General features: G+C 38.2%; 1 pseudogene across 8 annotated transcripts in view; it reads left to right on the top strand.

The window, feature by feature from the left end:
• The first annotated feature begins 12428 nt into the window (after nucleotides 1–12428).
• LOC110202166 (E3 ubiquitin-protein ligase DTX3L pseudogene) overlaps nucleotides 12429–22905 on the top strand; it is a 40184-nt pseudogene continuing 29707 nt past the window's right edge. For 6 of the 8 annotated variants that reach the window (XR_013483712.1, XR_013483716.1, XR_013483715.1 and 3 more), the window contains exon 1: nucleotides 12429–12595. The product of XR_013483712.1 is annotated as an E3 ubiquitin-protein ligase DTX3L pseudogene, transcript variant X1 (transcript). The remainder of the gene's footprint in view (nucleotides 12596–22905) is intronic. The other 2 variants (XR_013483717.1, XR_013483718.1) reach the window with 2 other exon arrangements.

Raw genomic sequence — 22905 nt, forward strand, 5'->3', positions numbered from 1 at the left:
TTTCAATAACACTTGTCAAAGTTTCCAAAAGAAAAGGAGCCCTGTTGAAACATTTAAGTAATTTTTTCCTTTTTATAAATGTTTGACTTTTTAAAATTTTATTCTGAACTTCACATCCAGAAAAAAGGAAGCATATTTCCATGTAAAAAGGGCAAGAAATTAAAACATTCGTTTCTATTCACCTTATATTAAAATTCATTCAATGTAACATTCCAGAGCAAGTGTCTTGTTTGGTTTGGTTTGCGATTTAAAAAAAAAAACTATTTCTGCAAAATCACTGAGGGAAAGAAAGCAATGTTATCGTACTAAAAGATTTCCAAGGTTTCTTCCAGCTCTGACATCTTAAGACCTGGCACCCTCTCCCTTCTCCATGCATTGCAGGTGGGAAAGGTTTCCTTCAGATTGCTAGTGAAGGATTCCAGGCACCCAGGATGGGGAGGACCTGTATGACAGGGAGACTAGAGGATTTTGTTTAGGATCCAGAGACGCTGAGGAGGAGGGTAACCTGGACTTAGGGCAGTAGTGAGCAAAGGGGAATTGGTCTCTTGTGGCCTGAGCCAGCATAAGCATCTAGTGGTGTAATGGGAATAGCATTCCTCTGGAAGTCAAAGCACCTGGCTCCTACCTCATGGACTAGGATACGTGGAAGATCTTGGGCAAATAAGACTCCTCCCTAGGCCTCCCTTTTCTCCTCTATACAATGGCGGGGTGGAAGTGTCGGGGAGGGTTGTCCTAGATGATCTCTGAGACCCCTTCCAGCTGCAGAGTCTATGGTCTCCACTCCCAACCTGGACTTTTCAAGTCAACTCAGCAAGCATTCACTGAGTCCTTACTGGGTGCTGACAGGGCTCTTGGTGCTTCCTGCTGGGAACAATACAAAGATGAAGATAGCATAGTCTTGGAGGGGGGAAGGTGGGTGAGTTAGTGGGAAATGGCAGAGATACCAAAAAATGAAGAAAAATCAAAATAAAATAATAAATACAAAATCAATATAAAAATAAAAATAAGCAAGAAAAGACAGAAAGAAGATATGGAAACAAATTGGATGACCTGTTCATAACTTCTTTAGTAAATACTTTAAACTTATAGATAATTTTTGTGTATCCCATGTAATCCTCCTTTTTTCTTCTTTGTGTGATTGAGTTTGTTGATGGTTGATTGCTAAACTCATAATCCAATAATAAAACACTGAATTGTTGTTAATTCCTGCCTTTAATGACCTTGGTCTACTGGGGGTTGTGAGTGGGGAATGGAAGTGGAGTGGAATGAGGACCAGGATGATCCAAGGTAAAACTCCAATGATTATGCAAATAAAATTGTCCTAAGCTTCAAAGCCTGTAGGAAAAAAAAAAGTAATTCATTAATCTTTGGGAATAGCAGATGGGAGATCCAGAGGGACAAGAGAAGTTTGAGGAGGGAGAAGACATTTACAAGGCTTCAGAGGAGCCTTCCTGGAGGATGCTTTAGCTACTCTGGAGCTTGAGGGAAAGAATGGACTTCAGTCAATGCCGATGGGGGATAAATGATGCTAAGCATGGGGTCCTGTGTGAGTAAAGGCATGGTGGTGGGAGAGGGCAAGTGAAGAGGAAATAGTTCAGCAGGACAATTCTATCTAGCATTAATAGTCAGGGGGCAAGACGCTGTTGCTCAGCAACGAAAAGGTATTTGGTACATTAGCACTAGAGGCAAGCATAGGGGCAGCAGGAAGAGGCAGACAGAGCAATGGCTGGAGAATCAGAAGGCTAGAGTTCAAATCCCGACCCTCTATGACCCAGGGAAGTGAAGTCTCCTGAAACCTCAGTTTCCTCATGTGTGAGAGGGAGTTAGACAGGATGACCTCCAAGGTCCCCTTGCTGTTATGGCATTTTATATTTTAATGTCCCTTCCTGCTCTAACTCACATTGTATGAATATTCCCCACCACCTCCAAAAACAAACAAACAAACAAAATGTTTGAGTCAGGGGCCCTAACCAAGTGCCTGTCAGAGATGGAATGGACCTTTCAATACTGTATGTCAGGGTTGGGAGGGTCATAGGTCATAGAGTGGCAGAGTTGGGAGGATCCTCAGGACATAGAAGGTCAGGCCTGGGAGGGACCTTCAACCATAGACTGGCAGCACTTGAAAGGCCCACAGTGCGTTAATGGACAGAGCTCTAAGGATCTTCAGACACTCAGTGTCAGAGCTGGGAAGAAACTTTGCCAAGCTTGCAGAGCTTGTGATATGGATACCAGCTTCTCTTTGTGGAGCGAATGAGCCTCCTGGGAGTGGAACTTAGACCAGGGATAAAAGTTTACATTCCCAATGATCTATGGTTCTTTATACCCAATTAATGCTACCCTCTTCTCCCTGGCATTTAGCCTGTGGTAGAGAAGGAGTGTGTCTGGTGCAAATGGTGTCCATCTAATCTTGGAATGAGGCCTTCCTAGCAATTGTTAGTGTTGCGGTATAAGAGGTTGAGAGGTTGTGACCCCTCAAAGACTGAAGTACACAATGGGTCATCTGGAATGAACTCACAGACTCAAGCATTCTTTAAGCCAAGGTGGCAAAGTTTATCGTTACGCTTTTCAGCAGGCAAGGATTCTTAAAGTATCCTGCAAGAGACTGAGAATGCAGCTAGGGTTTATATGGAAAAAGGGCATGAGAAAAGAATTCCAGGAACACTGATGAGGTAATCCAAAGGTGCAGGTATCTTTGGGAGCTATGGATGGGAAAGTACAGGGAGTATACCAGACAGGGAGGGAGATGACAGAGGTATGGATCTTTGGAGTCTGGCAGGAGGAAAAGTCCTTTGGCTGGCCAAGGACAAAACTCCTTGGGCGGGGCAAGGCACCCCTCTCCCTCTGTCTTGATGAGAGAATGTTCTGCAACAAGGGAAAGCTTTCTTACAAGACAGGAACTTAATAAGGAATTGGGAGGCTTCCAGAGACATGATCTGAGGGCTGGGGCCTGAGCAGCCCAGCTCTGTGTAGCTGTACCAGGGAGAGAGATAAGGGTCATGCTGAGGCCCATGCATGAATAACTGCTAGGCACAGTGTCCTTGGGCTGGGGGGTGGTTGTCAGAGACAGTGTTTCTGAGACTAGGGAGAAACTGGGGTACAAGTACAAGCACAAGCACCCAAGCACCCCATCAATTAGTAATAAATGAATAAATGAAGTAAAAATTAGCTCCCTGCCATTGTATAACTGACTGCTGCTAGTTGGTTTGGCTTCTTATGTGGTAGGCACAGTGATAAGCTCTAAATAGAAATAGAAGCCAAAAGAAAAACAGTCCCTGCCCTCCAGGAGCTTATATTCCAATGGAAAAACTCAGCACCCCAGAAGAAGCTGTAAAGGAGGGCACAGAGAGGGAGGTGGGTCGGGAGAAGTTGTGTTGGGACATGGTGGAAAATGAAGTCCTGAGAGACAAGAGCAGAGCCCTGAGAAGAATCAAGCAGTGAAAATGGCTGGCTGGGACCCTTAGTTAAAATGTAAACTCAGGCAGGAACTGATCAATCAGAGGAAGGAACTGCAGAGTGGAGACATGTTCCAGGTGAGAAGGTTGCTGGGTTATACTGGAGAAAGAAGTCCAGAGAGTCAGCAGCAGTTCCTGGAGATTTTAGTAACCCCCCCTTCTATACAAAGAAGAAAAGAGACCATACAGACTCTTAAAGAAATATTAGCTATTATTACAATTCAAGGATCCATTGTTTTCTGAGTGGATGTAGTGAAAGAAATTCATCCCTCAGTGGGCAGCCTTCAGCCTGCATTTCACAAGACTTGACAGAGGATCTTAGACCTACAGCTGGGAAGGACTTCAGGGCCATGGAGGTCAGCTCCCTCCTTTTACAAGTGAGGTAAATGAGGCCCAGAATGGGTAAGTGATTTTTCTAAGGTCACACAGGTACCAAGCATCAGAGACATCATTTGTTCTTTCTCCCATGTAATTCTGTCTCCCAGGGAGACTTTTGTCCCATACCTATGGTTTTCCCAAGGAATATCAAGATTTGGCATCTCTCTAGGACCTAGACTCTACGTATTCACAAAAAAAAAAAGATAAAAGACTTTTAGTTCCCAGTCAATGTAACAACACAGCAAATATAGGACAGGTGTCATTTCACCTGATGAAAAATACAAAGTTCAAAGGATTTGGACTTTACCATAGTGCCTGGCACAGAGTGAGCACTTAATAAATTTCTGTTTGATTGAATGGATCCATAAATAGTCAAGACAGTTCTTTTTCCATTTCCGTGGGTCTCTACGTACCTAAGGTTTGAGGTTGCCCACTCACCAAAGGAAAAGCACTTGGGGTAAATAGAGTCCATCCCATTGCCTCTGGTGAGCCCCACCTTCCCAGGGACTTCTGTCTCTAGACTGATGGTACTCATCCCTCCTACTTACCCCACTATAAGCCTTTGCATGATATACCCCACAGAGTTTTAGGGAGAGTAGAGTATTATAAACCTGAAAGTCCAGAGAAATGAAAGTTATTACTAGTTTTATCACTATCCTTAGGCCTCTGTTTCAGCATGACCGTTCTTTGAAGTGTCTGGCTCACTGATGGAAAGCCAGCCCTCAATTTAAACTCTGCCACCAGAGAGCTTGGTCTCCCCTCTGTTGAGTGAGACTGCACTGTCTCCTGGTAGCCAGAAGACTGATCATTCTTTTTTTTTTTTTTTTGGCTGGGCAATGGGGTTAAATGACTTGCCTAGGATCACACAGTAAGAGTTATATGTCTGAGGCCGAATTTGAACTCAGGTCCTCCTGAATCCAGAGCCAGTGCTCTATCTACTGTGCCACCTAGCTGCCCCTAGACTAATTATTCTAGGACAAAGGGTGCTAAACAGCAGAGAAAGGTTCCCAATCCATTCCAATCAACAGGCATTTGGTAAGCTTCTGGTATGTTCTAGGCACTGCGGCTACAAACACAAAGAATGAAACAACCCCTACTCACAAGAGCCAAGAAGTATGGGAATAAATGGAGTTGTTTTTTTTTTTAATGATAAGCAGTACCTATCTAAAACCAGCAGCAAGCATTATATGTAATGGGGTTAAGTCAGAAGCAGTCCCAATAAGATCTGGGATGAGACAAGGATGTCCATTATCGCCGCTATTATTCAATATTGTACTAGAAATGTTAGCTTTAGCAATAAGAGAAGGAAAAGAAATTAAAGAAATTAGAATAGGCAAAGAAGAAAAAAAGTTATCACTCTTTGAAGATGATATGATGGTATACTTAGAGAATCAACTAAAATTACTTGAAACAATTACCAACTTTAGCAAAGTTGAATAATACAAAATAAACCCACACAAATCAACATTCATTTTTTATAAGATTTTGAGTTCCAATTTTTCTCCCTCTCTCTCTTCCCTCTGCCCTCCCCAAGATGGCAACAATCTGCCATCTTGATATAGGTTATATATGTGCAATCATGTAAAACATATTTCCACATTAGTCATGTTGTGAAAGAAGAAACAGTTGAAAAAAAGGAAAAATGATGAAAAAAACCCCAAAAACAAAAAAGTGAAAATAGTGTGCTTTGATCTACATTCAGACTCCATAGTTCTTTCTCTGGATGTGGATAGCATTTTCTATCATGAGTCTTTTGGAATTGTCTTGGATCATTGCATTGCTGAGAAGAGGTCATAGTTGATCATCACACAATGTTGTTGTTACTATGTACAGTGTTCTCCTGGTTCTGCTTACTTCACTCAGCATCAGTTTATGTAAGTCTTTCAAAGATTTTCTGAAATCTGCCCGTTTATCATTTCTTATAGCACAATAGCATTCCGTTATGTTAATATACCACAGTTTTTTCAACCATTCCCCAATTGATGGGCATTTCCCCAATTTCCAATTCTTTGCCACCACAAAAAGAGCTATTATAAATACTTTTGTACATGTGGGTCCTTTTTCCTTTTTTATGATCTCTTTGGGACATAGACCTAGTAGTGGTATTGCTGGATCAAAGGGTATGCACAGTTTGATAACCCTTTGGGCATAGTTCCAAATTATTTTCCAGAATGGTTGAAATCATGAACTCCACATTTCTTGAGAAATGAAATACTTTGCCATTGGAACGATCCTGACCTAAGAAACAGTGGAGCTTGGCTATAGTGCTGACTTTTCATGTAGGCAGAAAAGGCATCTCTGCCTATGAAGTATGATTTAAGAGACACAGAAAGTGTCCTCTCCCCTATACCCATTGACCTATAAATTCTACTCATAACATTGTGATGCCGTAGAAAGGAATTTTGTTTTGGATTTGGAGTCAGTAAGCATTCCCCATCACTTTACTTTCTTGGTTTTCATTTCCTTCTGGGTCTGAGCTGAATCAGCATCTACTACAGGGTGGGAGGAGGATTTCCCAGACAGTCTCTACAAACCTGAGGGCCCCTAACCTGGGGCCAACCCTGAGGAGACAATAGCATATTTCCAGTTTTTCCCTCCCCTCTCTGATACCATAGAGCAGAAACCAGTGTCTACTGCTTGTTACAGAGCAACAGGAACCTGAAATTGGGACAATGTGTTAGCAAAGAATGTGTTGGCAAAGTCTCTGAAGTGGGAAGGGAATTCCGAGGAAATACTGGGCACAAATGGAACCATCAGTAGGTGACTCTCTGCTGGAAAAGGAGAGATTGTTAAAGGAGGGGTGCTGAGTGAGTGCTTTAAGGATGCCTGTGCTCTTCCAGGGTTAATTCAGCCAAATTTTGCCTTCTTGGGATTTTTCCTTTTTTGTGTGGATTTGAGTATAATTGCTCTACATCTGGTGCATAATTGCTCTTTGCTAGAGGATTGGGAAGTTAATAGGGTCTGGGGAAAATATTTAGTCTGAAATTTTATTGGTTGTATGCATACCCAGAAGCCTTTCTGTTCCTTCTGACAACCATAATGCCATCCCACCAAGTCTCAATGACAGCTGTGTTATGAGGCCGTATGGAGACAGTTTAGGGAGAAAAGAGAAAAGAAGATGGCCAAGAGTTAGAACACACACTTAGAGAAATGTGATGGGAAGGAAGGAAGGAAGGAAGGAAGGAAGGAAGGAAGGAAGGAAGGAAGGAAGGAAGGAAAGAAAGGAAGGAAGGAAAGAAAAGTTGTTTTCCCATGAAAAAGTGAGGACACAGTCATGATTAGACAACGGGAATTTGTCATGGTCCCAGGAGGTGCCATTCCTTCTTGTATATTTTCTTTTTTTCTAGGAACTTAACCATCATCAGCAAACATGAACACCGTCATAGCAACACCACCATTGGCCTTCCTCAGCTCCTTTACTTCAATGGCCATCAGCACTGTGCTGAGGAACCTCTATAGGTGAGAAACTCCTTACACCAATGCACATCTATTTTACCTGGGGTGCTGAGAGCTTAAGTGACTTGTTCAGGGTCACATAGCCAGTAAGTGTCAGAAGTGGGACTTGAAACCAGGTCTTCCTAGCTCTAAGGCCAGCTTTCTATCCACTGTGCTATATTGCCTCTCTAGTATGTATTTGGCCACAGTTCCCCACGAAAACCATCTTCTATGTCATAGAGGGTTTGGAGGAAGCAGGGTCTACCCATATAGCCTCAGTCAAGCTTTATTATTTCCAGACCTTTCACTGTTGAGCCCATGTTCCCAGGTATCCTCACCACCTGTAGGGTTTTCTGTCATCCTTCAGATGATGAATCTAAGAAGGATTTGCTGTCCTAATTTTTTCATAGGAAGTAAAAAATAAAAGGGGAGAGTATGGAGTGTCTGAGGCTTTGTGCCTCAGGTTGTAATCAGGATAGAGAAGGTAGGGGAGTAAGGGAGAAGCAGCTGTCAATGGTGAGCCTTCAGTCACTTCAAGCTCACAGCTCTCTTGTCTACCAATTGCAGTGCAGAGCTTGTCACACCAGGACACTCGTTGGAGCTCATTGGCCTAACTCACAGTGGCACTGGCAGTTTGGGTCCTCAGGGTGGCTGCGACGATGTTCAGGAGTAGCTATCCTCCTAACACTATCTCTCAGGCCCCAATCACTGTGCTTCCCTTTAACAATCAGTCAATAGCCACAATTCTACTGCAAAGATGTTTATTTGCATGGCATAACAAGAAGAATAGTTTCAAAGGATTTCTCATAACACCCTAGGGAAGATCTTCCACAAATACTCATTTGGAAGAGGAAATGTGAGCCCATATTTAAAGTACATTGGTAGTCAGTCAGGCATATCTGTAGGAAACACATTGAAGAAGGCAATTCACAGTTTCAGAATTACAAGGCCTCATTCTTTCTCCAGAGGGTCCTGATGACCAGTCACCTTGGGGTGTGGCATCTATAAAGGGTAGATGGTATTAGTCTGATCATTAAGTGGCCTGGCTACTCACAGAGCAACGTGGTCTCTGGAATTCTTGTTAGTTATTTTATTGATTGGTTTTTTTAGAGCCCAAGTTATTTTTCTTTCAAACGTTATACTATATAATTTGTTCTCCTGGGCCTGCTTACTTTTCTCTCAATCAGTTCATTTCAGTCTCTGAATCAATTGCTCATTTCTTACAGCACCATAATATTCCATTCCATTCCTATTCCAAAATTTATTTAGGCATTCCTAAAATGATGCGTACCTACTTTGTTTCCAGGACCTCGCTATTACAAAAAGTACAGCTGGGTCCTTTTCTTCTGTCTTTGCTCTCTTTGGAGTAGTCACCTAACAAGTAGTTGTATTGCTGAGCCAAAGAGTGTGCATAATTCAGTGACTTTTGGGGTATAGTTTCAAATTGCTTTCCAGAAAGGTTGAATCAATTCTTCATTTCCTGCAAGGGTTTCTGTTCTTACCATAGCCTCTTAAACAATTGCTATTTTTCTTTTCTTTTCTTTTCTTTTGTCCTCTTTGAAAATCTTCTGGTTATGAGGCCAAAACACAGACAAGTTTTAATTTGCATTTCTTTCACTATTAGTGATTTGGAGCAGGTTTTCATATGGTTATTGATAGTTTGCCTTTTTTTTTTTCTTTTCAGAGCTGCCTATTCATTTCCTTTGGCTATTTATCTATTGGGTAAAGGTTCTTATTCTTATACATTTGTGTTATATTTGCCTATAGATGACCTTTATCAGAGAAATTTACTGCAGAGATTCCCTCCCAAGCCACTGCCTACTATTTTACTTTTAATTCTGACCTCTTTGATCTCGTTTTTTGTATTTTTGTTTTTTAGGCAATTGGGGTTAAGTAACTTGCCCAGGGTCACACAGTGTCAGGTGTTTGGTCTGAGGCTGGATTTGAACTCAGGTCCTCCTGACTTCAGGGCCAGTGCTCTACTTCAATACCTAGCTGCCCTTTGATCTCATTTTTTAAAAAAGGTTTTTTCAATTTTATGTCATCAAAGCTTTCTATTTCGTGTAAGCCTATCACCTGTTTGGCAATAAATAAATAAACAAATGAACAAATAAATAAACAAACAAATGAATGAATGAATTCTTCCTTCATCCATAGCAGGAAAGGTATGTCCTTTCTCTTCTAATTTCTTAATGATCTGATCTTTCAATTTGGGACACACTATTGGAAGCTTATCATTTTATATGGTGTGAGCTATTAAGTGCAAACTTAATTTCTCCCATGTTGTTTTCTAATTTTTCAAGCACCATGACATGTTGTTAGATATCTAGCCCTTATCCCAATATTTGGTGTTCTTGGGTTTCTCATATCCAAAGCTATTACTTTCAATGACTTTTGGGATCTTGTATGCTTAATCTGTTGTACTGATTGATTTTTCTATTTTAAAAAAATATTAAAATCTTTGGATAATTATTGCTTTGTAGTATTATTTGAGATATGATATGGCTACCCCACTTTCTTCCCATTTTTTTCATGCTTTTCCTAGAGATTTTTGATCATGTGTATCTCCAGATGAATTTTCTTAGACCTTTGATAGTTTGATTGGTATGGTGCTAAATCTGCAACTTATTTAATGTAGTGATGTCATTTTTATTAGATGAGCTTAGCTCATGAGAAGCCATATGGCTTAGTGAATAAAGAACTAGCTCTACAACCCTGACAACCTAGCCAGGTTCAAGTCCTCACTCTGACACACATAGGCTGTGTGACCCTGAGCAAATCACTGAAACTCTCAGTGCCCTAGGCAATTCACTAAGAGTCTAAGTTGCAGAGAAGGTGCCAGACCTAGAAAGAGCTTCCTCCTTGGGGATTTCCCTATAACAATGAAATCACAGGCCCAGTCTCTGGCCTATCCAAAGCAAGTCACAACCTTGAAAAATTAATTTGTCTAAAATTATTTAAGTCATCCTTCATTTTTGTAGAGCAGATTTTGTGGTTGTATTCATATAATTTCTGAATATGGCTTTGTAGGTAGACTCCTAGATCTTTTGTAAATTCTATGGTTGTTTTGAATGGAATTGCTTGTCCCATCTCTGCTGAGTTTTGTTAATAATATACAGAAAGGTTGACCATTTTTGTGGGTTTGTTTTTATATCCTGCTACTTTACTGAAGATTTTACTTATTTCTTTTACTATTTTAGTTGACTCTAGGGTTCCCTAAAATTTCATATCAACTGCATCAACTGCAAAAAGTGATAATTTTTTCCTTCTCCCTCATTTCCCCTCTTGTCTAATCACTACACCTAGCATTTCTATTACTCTATTAAGTAATAGTGGTACCAATAAATGTCCTTGCTTTACCCTTAGTCTTATTGGAAAGGCCTCTTGTGCTTCCCCTTGATAGATAAAACTTTTGAGAAAATATACCGTGTTAAAAAAAAGAAAGTATAGGAATAAAATCTGAATATATTTCATTAATAGGGTCAACAGTATTTACCTAAAATCTAGATAAACACAGTATCTATTGATATAATTATGTAATTGCTTTGTTTCTGTTATTGACTTCCTTATTATATCTGTAATTTTTCTTAATATTGAACCAGACCAGTATTCCTAGTACAAATACAATTTGGCCACAGTTAAATATTTGTATATGTTTTGGTAGCTTCTTTGCCAATATTTCATTCAGTATTTTTAATTAATATTCATTCATATTAATATTCATTTCAATTAATCAATATTCATTCAGTATCTTAAAATTAATATTCACCATTAATATGGTCTATCATATTCTTTCTTTGACTTTTCTTGCCTTTGCCTTTGGTATTTAAAATCATTTTTTCTCTCATTTTAAGAGACAATTTATGTAAAACTGAAGTTAATTGTTCTTTAAATATTTGCTAGAATTCCCTTGTAAATCTATTTGGGTTTTGGGTTCCTTCTCTCCCTCCCCCAACCTTTGCAAGTTCATTTATGGTTTGTTCAATTTCTTTTTGTTCTGTTAATCTAGGTACTTTATGTTTTTGTAAATATCCATCCCTTTATCATTTTTGTTGACATCAAATTTGAAAAAAAAAAAGAGTTTCTAATACTTTCCTTTCTTTCATTAGCCTCAGGTCTCTCCCCACTCCAATCTATCCTCGATTCAGCCACCAAAGAGGTTATCCCAAAGCACAGATCTGACTATACCACCCCTGCCTCCCCCATCACACACACGCACACACACACACACACACACACACACACACACACACACACACACACACACACACCCTCCAGTGGCTCCCCATTGCCTTCAGGATCAAACAAAATAACAAAATATCCTCTGTTTGGCATTCAATGTCCTTCCTAAACTCTACCCCACCTACTTTCCCAATCTTCTTACACCTTACTCCCTTCCATATGTTCTTCAATCCAGTGACACTGGCCTCTTGGCTGTTCCACCAACAAGACGCTCCATCTCTGTTAATTATTTCCTATTTATCCTATATGTAGCTTTTGGGTACATATTTGTTTGCTTACTGTCTTCCCCCCTCCCTCCACCCCAGATCGTGAGCTCTTTGAGAGCAGGGACTGACTATCTTCAGCCTCTTTTTGGCACAGTACTTGGCACGTAGTAAGCATTTATTAAATGTCAATTAACTGATTGATCTCCATCTTTTTTTTACATTAAAAAAAACAGCCTGGCAATTTGGTTGTCCTTTAAAAAACAATCACTTAGCTGTTTGTGCATTTTTGCCCAAATTTTATTCTTTTATTTTCAGAATTTTTCTTTTTGTGCAGTTGCTTTTTTTCATTTTATTTCTGTTGCAGGTTTTTTTCTTTTGGTCTTTCCTTTTTCTCTTTTATTCAAGAATGTATTTGGAAAGATAAATTCTACATAAGGATTGTTTTGCCTGAATCCTACAAGTCATTTTATCGGTTTACTCTATGAGAGGATCTCTTTTTCTGATGAGTCCTTTTTCCTTTCTGATTTCCAGCTCTGGCCAGATGCCTGAAACAGAGGAGGAGCTCACCAAATCTGGATTGACTGCCAGACTAATTTGTTCTGCGGGGGTGGCATCCTCTCTCACACCCCCCCACCCCCACCCCACGGCTGTGTCACGACTTGCTTTCCATTGGCTGAATACAGTCCTGCCTCCCAATGTGACGTCACAACTCTCCTCCTTTCTGCGGTTTTCACCTGGGCTGGAGTGTTGCGCATTCTGTGAAAAGGGGCTGAGGACAGCGGACAGTGGACAGCGGACAGCGGACCGTTCAAGCTTCATCCGCCTCCCGCCCCGGACCCCAGGCCTGCCTGATCCCTGGTAGGAGTCCCCTGTGTGGGGGAGGTAAGTCCCCTTTCCTTCCCTTCCCTTCCCTCCCCAGAACCCCAAGGGGGTGTTTAGCTGTTCGCGCCCCCCACCCCACCCGCACCCCTAGACCTCCATCTTGGGCCTTTGGGGCTTAATCCATGGATGGATCTGCAGCGGGATGTGCCCAGGCCTCTGTCTGTTTGTCTGGAGGGATGGAGGTCCTCCGGCAACACATCCAGTGATTTCCCACCTCCCCACTCCATCTTCAGCAGCCCCCTCCCCACTGCCCCTCCACCGCGCGCCCCACCCCCCAGCCCCTCTGTGGAGCGCCGCCCAGAGGGTGGGCCTGATGGGTGAGGGTGGAAAAGCAGAACCAGTCTACGAAATATCGCTTATTTTTGTATCTTTTCATTTTCATTCATTATTATTCTGGAATCAACAAAGGCCCGATCATACAAACATTTCCATGTACGTCATACAACAGAAAAAGAGGATTGTCCATGCACCTGTTGATCTTTGTCATCTAGAGCTTAGTTTTTAGGGTTTTTTTTTAAAATTATATAATAAATTCAGTGTGTATTTTTCAAAGCTGCTAGTACTGCTTTCTGGCCTTCTGTTCTCGTCTGTTCGGTTGTTTGGGCTTTTTTTTTTTTTTTGGTTTTTGTCTTTTAAGATGCCTTGGTGACTGCCTTTTTTTTTTTTTCCTTTTCCCCCATCTCTTTCTTCTCTCTCTCCTACACCCCACCTCATGAAAGAAAGAAATAGCCTTTATAGCAAACATGCACAGTCAAGCAAATTTCTACTTTGTCTGTGTGTGAAAATGTGTCTTATTCTGCATCCAGATTCCCTCATCTGTCAAGATGCTTCGTCATCAGCCTTCTAGGATCTTAATTAATTGGTTCCATTGCATTGATCAGAGTTCTGAAGCCTTTTGCAAGGACAAAACCCACCTCTCTTAGGCTCACTGAACGGGATGCAGAGCTAATATACCTCTGTGGGGCCAGCCAGGGATAGACAGCTCCCCATCTTCAATACTTAAAAAATGCACAAAAGAATGGTTCTTATGTAGAACATTTAACCAATTTAATTGGACTTGAAAGAGTAATTATTTTATTTTAAAGTTGTTTTTTTAATTTATTTTTACCAGCAGTTATTATCATTTCCTCCCAGTGACACCCCCCAGCACCACAACAACGATATCAACAAAACCCTCACAATAAATATGTATATTCTAGCAAAACCAATTTCCATCTTGACTATGTCCAAATAGGCAAGTGTCATTCTGGATTTTCAGTCTATCACCTCTCTGGCAGGAGATGGGTAGCATGATTTCATCCACAGCCCTCTGGACTGCATTAATTAAGGTCCTAATTTTTTTTTCTCTCTATAATGTTGTCATTGTGTAAGCTGTTCTAGTCCTGCTCACTTCAGTCTGTATCAGATCATAAGAACTCTTCCCAGTTTCCCCTGGAACTGTCCATTTCTTATGGCACAATAAAAGATCCTGCCATTACAGTCATAGGCCATAATTTATTTAGTTATTTCACCATAGATGGATACCCCTTTAGTTCTCAGTTTTTGGCTACTTCAAAAAGGCCTCCCATAAATATTTTTATATGGATGGATCCTTTTCCCTTTTCTTTGCTCCCCATGTGGTCTAAGCCCAGTGGTGGTACAGTCAGGCCAGAATTTAGCAACTTTTGGGGCACAATTTTAAATTGCAGCATGTCTGGACTATCAATGATTTCTGTGTGCCTATTTTCCTGAAGCCTCTGCAACATTTGTCACTTTATTCATTAATAGTCAATAAACATTTATCAAGCACCTGCTATGTGCCATCTGCTGTGCTAAGTGCTGGGGATACAAACACCAAAAAGAAAGACAGTCCCTCTCTCAAGAAATTTACAATTTAATGGAGGAATATAACACACACACAAAAGCTGGTGTGTGTGTGTGTGTGTGTGTGTGTGTGTGTGTGTGTGTATGTATGTATGTGTGAGGGAGGTTTCATTTTTCATCCTTGCCACCCAGTCTGATGGGTAGGAGGTGAAACTTCAAAGGTGCTTTAATTTGCATTTCTCTGATTGTTAGCAACTTGGAGCATTTTATCATATGGTTTTTGATTGCTGGGATTTCTTCCTTTGAACCCTACCTCTTCATAGCCTTTGACCATCTATCTATTGATGAATGGCTCTTAGTCTGATAAATTTGAATGGAACATATATATGTATATATATGTATATATATATATATATATATGTATATATATATATATACACACACACATACATATATACACATATATACACACATATACATATATGTATTTGTATATATGTATGTATACACACACACACATATATATTATAAAGCCTTTACTACAGAAATTTGCTGCAAATTTTCCCCCATTGACCTGTTTTCCTTCTAATTTTAATGGCATTAAATTTGTGCAAAAGCTTTTTCAATTTTATACAATCAAAATTGTTCATTTTATTTTCTCTGATCATCTTCATAGCTTCTTTTTTCAGGACCTCTTCCCTTATCTGTAGATGTGAAAAATAATTTCTCCCCTTGCTTTTCTAGCTTCTCCATAGCCTATGATGTGTGCTCTTGGCCATAGTGGATGACACCTCAGACTTTTTTTTTTGTTTTGCTAGGCAATGGGGTTAAGTGACTTGCCCAGGGTCACACAGCTAGTAAGTGTTATGTGTCTGAGGCCTGATTTGAACTCAGGTCCTTCTGAATCCAGAGCTGGTGCACTGCCCACTGAGCAACCTAGCTGCCCCGACTTTCTTTTTTAAATGTCACTTAACTCCGATTGCCTCAACAACAACAACAACAACAAAAAAAGCCAAAAAAAATGCTACACAATGTGAATGATATTGCCACATGGACAGGGCTGTATTTCAATGAGACAAAATGCATGTAATTATTGATAATCAAAAAAAAAAAAAGGAAAGAAAAAAAAAAGGAAAAGTACTGGCCATTCAGTTCCAGCCAGGATTAAAAATCTTGAGATTTCTGTCATGACAGAGGAGGACACTTACCTTGACCTCAGAATCCTTAGGAGGTTCCACACCATAAATTCATCCCCTGATGTTACAATCATCGTACCTTTAGATTTTTACCTAGTGGAAAGGGTGAATCTAGTACCCTGTTAGAAATTAGATGTACCCTGTGTCTCTTTTTGTTTTAAGAATGGGATATAATCCCCCCAATTCCCTCAGCCTCTTGGATCAAACAGTTGAAAAAAATGGGAAAAGAGAGTTGTACCTCCCTCAAAGAGCCAGCCAACCTGATGGATTATTAATAACATTCAGAAATGCTGAATATTTGTCTGGGTTTATTATATATTGTGCTACACTACTGAAGTTGTTCATTGTTTTGATTCATTTTGTAGTTGATTTGTTAAGTAAACTATCGTATCATCTGCATAAAGTGATAGTTTGGTTTTTTCTTTGCCAATACTTATTTCTTCAATATGTTTTTATTGTCTTATTTTTATGCCTTGAATTTCTAGTAAAATATTGGACTTTTTTGTTTGTTTGTTTTTTTGGTGAGGCAATTGGGATTAAGTGATTTGCCCAGGGTCTCACAGCTAGTAAGTGTCAAGTGTCTGAGGCTGGATTTGAACTCAGGTCCTCCTGACTCCAGGGCCAGTGCTATATCTACCGCACCACCTAGCTGCCCCAATTTCTAGTAAAATATTAAAGAGCACCCCTGATTTTATTGGAAAGACTTCTAGCTAATCCCCATTAAAGATATTACTTGCACTTAGTTTTACATACACTTCTTATCATTTTAAGGAACTTTCCAATTATTCCTATACTTTTTGTTTGTTTGTTTGTTTTAAAATAAGAATTGCCATTTTATAAAACCCTTTTTTCTGCTTCTATTGAAATAATCATATGAGTTTGTGAATTTTGTTGGTAATATGATAAATTATGTTTATAGTTTTCCTAATATAGAACTAGACCTACATTCCTGGTATAAATGGAGCCTAATCCTAGTACAGGGGTGGGAAACTTATGACCTTGGGACCACATGTGGCCTTCTGGTTCTTGGGTGCAGCCTTTTGACTGTGTTCAAGTTTTACAGAACAAATCTTTTTATTAAGGAGATTTGTTCTGTGAAGTTTGGATTCAAAGGATTTGTTCTGTAAAACTTGGACTCAGTAAAAAGGCTGCACCCAAGAACCTAGAAGGCCACATGTAGCTTTGAAATGACAGGTTCCCTACCCCTGTCCTAGTATATATTAATGTAGCCTCCTTGCTAATATTTTATTTAAAGTTTTCTTATCAATAATCATCAAAATTGGTCTGTACTTTGCTTTCTCCTTTTGACTCCCTGTATTTAGTTACCAAGTTTTTGTCATAGAAGGGATTTTTTCATATTTGAATTGTTGTTTAAATATTTGAGAGAATTTGGGGATTTTTTGCTAAATTTAAAAGAAATTAACAATCATTTTTTATTTGGGGTTCCAAATACTCTTCCTCCATCCATCTCTCCGCCTACTCATTGAGAGGGCAAGTGATATGATATACATGATACATAAGATATTTCTATATTAGCCATGTTGCAAAATGAAAAGAAAGATAAAGAAAACAAAAAAAAAATATTCTTCCATCTGCACTCAGAGTTGATGTGTTCTCTCTGTGGAAGTGATCAAGAATGATTTAGAGCAATTTTTTTATATGCCTATTGATAGCCTTGATTTCCTCTTCTGAGTATTATTTGTTCATATCAGTTGGGAAATGGCTTTTATTTTTATCAATTTGGCTTAATTTCCTTATCCATAGGTCTGACAGGTAAATTTTTTCCATGCTCCCCTAATTTGTCTAAATCCTTTACCCATTTTGATCTTATCTTGGTATACAGTGTGAGATGTTGGTCTCAGCCTGGTTTCTGCCAACTTGCTTTCCAATTTTCCCCTCAATTTTTTTTCAGATACTGAGTTTTTGTCCCAAAAGCTTAGATATTTGGGTTTCTCAAACACTAGGTTGCTATGGTCATTTACTACTGTGTATTGTATACAAATCTATATTGCTAATCCACCACTCTTATTTCTTAGCCTGTACCAGATTGTTTTGATGATTACTGATTTGTAACATAGTTTGAGATCAGGCACCGTTTAGCAGCCTTCTCTCACCTTTTTTTCATTGTTTTCCTTGATATTCTTAACCTCTTGTTCTTCCAGATCAATATTGTTATTATTTTTTCTACCTCTATAAAATAATTCTTTGGTAGTTTGATTCTTATGGCATTAAATAACTAAATTAATTTAGTTGTCAATTGCATTACATTGGCTCAGCCTATCCATGAGCAATTAAGATTTCTCCAGTTGTTTAGATCTGTCTTTATTTATGTGAAAAGTGTTTTGCAGTTGTGTTTATATAGTTCCTAGGTTTGTCTTGTGGATAGACTCCCACATAGCTCTTCCTACTAATTTGGAGGGGGAGTAAAATATAGAAATGAAGCTGATTTATGTGGGTTTATTTTATATTCTAAAACCTTGCTGAAGTTGTTCATTGTTTCAACTAGTTTTTGAACTGATTCTCTAGAGTTCTCTAAGTATACCATGATATCTTCTGTAGAAAATGGTAGTTTTGTTTTCTCATTACCTACTTCTATTCAATTCCTTTTTCTTGTCTTATTGCTATGGCTAACATTTCTAGTACAATATTGAGTGATAATGGTGGTAATGGATATCTTTGCTTCACCCCTGATCTTATTGGGAATTGTTCTACTTTTTTCCCATTAGAGATAATACTTGTTCTGAGTTTTAGATTAATAACTCATTTCAATAAAGCCTGCACTTATCTCTATACTTTCTATTGTTTTTGATAAGAATGGGTGTTGCATTTTGTCAAAAGCTTTTTCTGTACCTATTGATATGATTAGATGATTTTTGTTGTTTTTGTTAGTGATATGGTCAATTATGCTTATTTCCCCAATATTGAATTAGCCCTACATTCCTGGCATAAATAACACCCGGTCTTAGGGTATGATCTTTGTGATATATTATTGTAATCTCCTTGATAACATTTTGTTTAAAATTCTTTCCATCAATATTCATTAATGGAAATGAGTCTGTAGTTTTCTTTCTCTGCTTTTGCTTTCCCTGGTTTGGGTATCAAAACTATATTTGTGTCATAGAAGGAATTTGGTAGAACTCTTTCTTTGTCTATTTTGTGAAATAGATAAATATTTGGTAAAATTTACTTGTAAATCCATCTGGTCCTGGAGATTTTTCTTAGGGAGCTAATTTGTTGGTAATTTAATTTCTTTTTCTAAGATAAAGTTATTCAAGGAGTCTATTTCCTTTTCTGTTAATCTGAGCAATTTATATTTGCATAAATTTTTATCCATTTCACCTGGATTGTCAGTTTTATTGGCATATAATTAGGCAAAATAGCTCCTAATAATTGCTTTAATTTCATCTTCATTGGTAGGGCATTTATCTTTTTCATTTTTGATACCGGTAATTTGATTTTCTTTTATTTTTAATCGAATTAACCAACGATTTATTTAATTTATAGATTTTTTTTCATAAAACCAGCTTTTAGTTTTATTTATTACTTCAATGGTTTTTTTTTTACTTTCAATTTTATTAATCTCTCCTGTGACTTTTAGGATTTTGTTTTGGTGTTTAGAAATTGTTCATTTGTTTCTGTTTTTAGTTGAATGCCTAGTTCATTGATGCATTCTTTTTCTTGTTTATTGATGTAAAATTTCCAGTACACACTGCTTTGGCTGCATCTCACAAATTTTGGTGTGTTGTCTGATTATTGTCATTATATTCCCCCTCACCCCCCACCCTCAACTTTGTAAGGTATTTATTGGATCAGAGAAAACATATTGTAATTTACCAACCTTTACCCTTTATACTGTTTGGCTGCCAATCTCTTATCTCTTTCTACAACAAACGTGAGATTGATGCAAAATAAAGGAAAAAAAGAAGAAAATAATCAGTACAACCGATCGATATATTGACAAAGTTTGAAAATATGTGCAGTATGCAATCCCTGTGGACCTCTCACCTCTGCTAAAGGTTGGATTTTGAGTATATTCTAATACCTTTTTTTTCCAACATATTTCAACAAATTTCTTTGTAATTTTGTGCTATATAAATGCATATGTGCATATATTTGTGTAAGTATGTTTGTATTTGCATTTCTGGTTGATCTTTCCATTTACATTGTTGAAATCTTTGTATATATTGCTTTTTTGACTCTCTTTACTTGACTTTGCATCAGTTCATATAGATCTTTCCATAGTTCTCTGAATTCATCTTCATCCCTTCTTATGGCATAGTAATATTCCATTACATTTGTGTACCACAATTTTTTTTAGTAATTCTCCAGTTGGTGGGAATCTACTTTGTTTCTAATTTTTTGCTAACTCTATAAGTGTTGCTATATTTTTTTCCTATATGGACATTTCTTTTTGTCAGTGGTCTCCTTGAGGAATAAATCCAGTAGTGGAGTTTTTGGGTCAGAGAGTATGGACATTTTATTCACTTTTTTTGCATAATTCCAAATTCCTATACAAAATGGTTGTACCAATTCACAACTCCACCAGCAATTTACCAGTGGGCCTAATTTCCCACAACCCCTCCAATATTGATCATTCCAGTCTTTGTCATTTTGCGAATTTTCAATGTGTGAGGTGGAACCTCAGGGTTGTTCTGATTTGCATTCCTCATGGTAGTGATTTCAAGCATTTGTGTGTGTGTGTGTGGTTATAAATACTTTGACATTCCTCCTTTGAGAATTGTTTGTTCATATCCTTTTACTACTTATCTAATGGTGAATCTCTTTTGTTTTCTTATGTATCTATTAATTGTTTATATATCTTGGATACCAACACCATTTAAGAGCAATTTGATACAAAGATTTTTTTTCCCATTCAACCACTTCCTTGCTTATCCAAGGTGCGTTAATTTTGTCTATGCAGAAGCTTTTCTGTTTTATGTAATCTAAAATATTTATTTTATCTTTGGTAATTACCTCTATCCCTTGTTTGGTTAAGAATATATCTACTACCTGTTACTGTGAGAGATATATGGTCTGTTTTTCTTCTAATATTTTTATTGTATGATCTTAATAGTAAGGTCATGTATCCATTTAAAATGAATTCGGGAATATGGTGCAACCTTAGACTAATTTCAACAAGACTGCTTTCCAGTTTCCCAGCAGTTTTTATTAAATTGAGAGTTCTTTCCTAAGAGTAACATGTTTTCCATCTTATTGAACACTGGGCTACTAAATTCTCTGGTCTAGTCTTTTCTGTCAACCTACTTCAGTCTATCTATAACCAATCCTAGATGGTTCTGATGAATGTTGTTTTATAATATTGTTTGAAGTCTTGGGATGTTCATTCATCAGTCCCATCTCATTTGATTATTTCACTTGATATTTTAGATCTTCATTTTTCCAAATGAATTTTGTTATTATTTTATAAAATTCTATAAAGCATCCCCCAGATAATTTGACTGGCATGGCATTAAAAGGCCAAATTAACTTTGGTAGTCTTGTCGTTTTTATTCTATTGGCATAACCCAGCTATAAGCACTGGTATTTATATTGTCCTTCATTTCTTGAAGGGACACTTTGTAAATGAATCTCCATAAGTATTTTGTGTGTATCTGTAGATTGATCCACAGATGTTTTATGCCTTTCCTAGTTATTTGGAATGGGATTTTCCTTTCTATTGTTGCCTATTGTATTTTGTTATTATTACATAGAAATGCAGTTGATTTTTGAGGGTTTATAGTGTGGTTTGTCTTAGGTTGAAATGAACCTGTGGAGCCAGTCCTTGAAACAATAGAGAGTTTATTGGAAAGAGGGAAATAGAAGCATCCAGAGTATATGCATATAGGTAGCCTGAGAGAGACTATGAGAGAAATACAGAAGAGCAGTCTTTTTCATACAGACAACAGAGTAGGAACTTCTCTAGGTATCTAAAAATAACTTCTGTACAGTACAATTGTTTCTCAGAGCTTATATCAATATGAATTTTTCAGATCTTATTTCAATAAAATTTATTCCAATACAGCTAATTTTCAGAATTTTCATCCAGGTATTTTTTTCATTGACATGTTTATCATGACCTAGTGGCCTTAATGATGTTTCCATAACACTGGCAGAACAATCTATTTGTCTGGTTCCATTGTATACATCTGGTCTTGACAAGAGGTAAGGAATTATACAAAACCACTTCCTAAAACTGTTATGTTATAATTTAACCTCCCTAGGATAGTGCTATATTAGAATTTAACCTTCACTTACCCTTACAGTCTCTCTTTTGATATTATTTTATAGTACCACCCACTTAGAGAATTCAAATCTTTTCAAGAACTATACTGACTTATGATTGTACAGTTCTCAGGACTTTACATAACTAATATGTGTAGAACTGCACTATAACTAACAAAACTAATAAAAATTATGATAAGATGAATCAGAATCTTTAGAACAATATTTGCTTTCAGGAAATATCTCTAAAAATAAACTTTTCACTAACTCGCCAGTGTATTTCAGATGCTGTATAATATTAAGGCTTTAGGTAAACATTTGTGTGCAACATTCAGTTAAGGTCCATTTAAAGCACAATTTTCTAATTTTGTCATATTGGGTTTAGCTTTTTCCTTCCTAATAGCTAACATTATAGTAATAGTTACCATTTATGGAGCACTATATGCAAAGTACTGGGGAGAAAAGGAGGGAGAGAAGGAAGAAGTTGGAGATGAAGAGATAGAGTGAAAGGCAGAAGGAAAATAGAAAGAAAGAGAGACAGGTGGGGAAAGTTAGAGGAAAAAGGGAGAGGGAAATGCAGAAAGATGGAGAGGAAGGGAGTGTGGACAGAAAGTGGGGACAAAGAGGGTGAGAGGGAGAGGGCAGAGAGAAAGGTAAACAGAGACATAAGGATGGAAAAGGAAATGGAGAGAGAAAGGCAGAGGAGAGAGAGAGAGACAGAAAATGGAGAAAGGGGGAGAGAGAGAGGATAGAGAGGCAGAAAATATAGAGAGGTAGGGAGGGATGAAAAGTAAGATAGAGAGAGGAAGGAGAAAGGAGAAGGAGAGAAAAGGCTGGAGGAAGAGGAAAGGAGAAATAGAAAAAGAAAGGAGAGAAAGAGATTTATAAAATGATGAAGAGGGAGAGAGACACAGAGAGAAGGATGAAGATGGAGGGAGATAGAGAAAGAGAGAAGAGACAGAGAAAATGGAAAGGGAATAAGACATGGAGGGAGAGAGAAAGGGAGAGACTGAGGGAGGGAGGCAACAGGGAAACAGAGACAGAGAAGAAATGGAGGGTCAGAGAGGGAGAAAGAGAAAGGGAGAGAGA

The sequence above is a fragment of the Phascolarctos cinereus genome, unplaced genomic scaffold, assembly GCF_003287225.1.
Source record: "Phascolarctos cinereus isolate Bilbo 61053 unplaced genomic scaffold, phaCin_HiC Scaffold_8;HRSCAF=390, whole genome shotgun sequence".
In the NCBI taxonomy this organism is placed as follows: Eukaryota; Metazoa; Chordata; class Mammalia; order Diprotodontia; family Phascolarctidae; genus Phascolarctos; species Phascolarctos cinereus.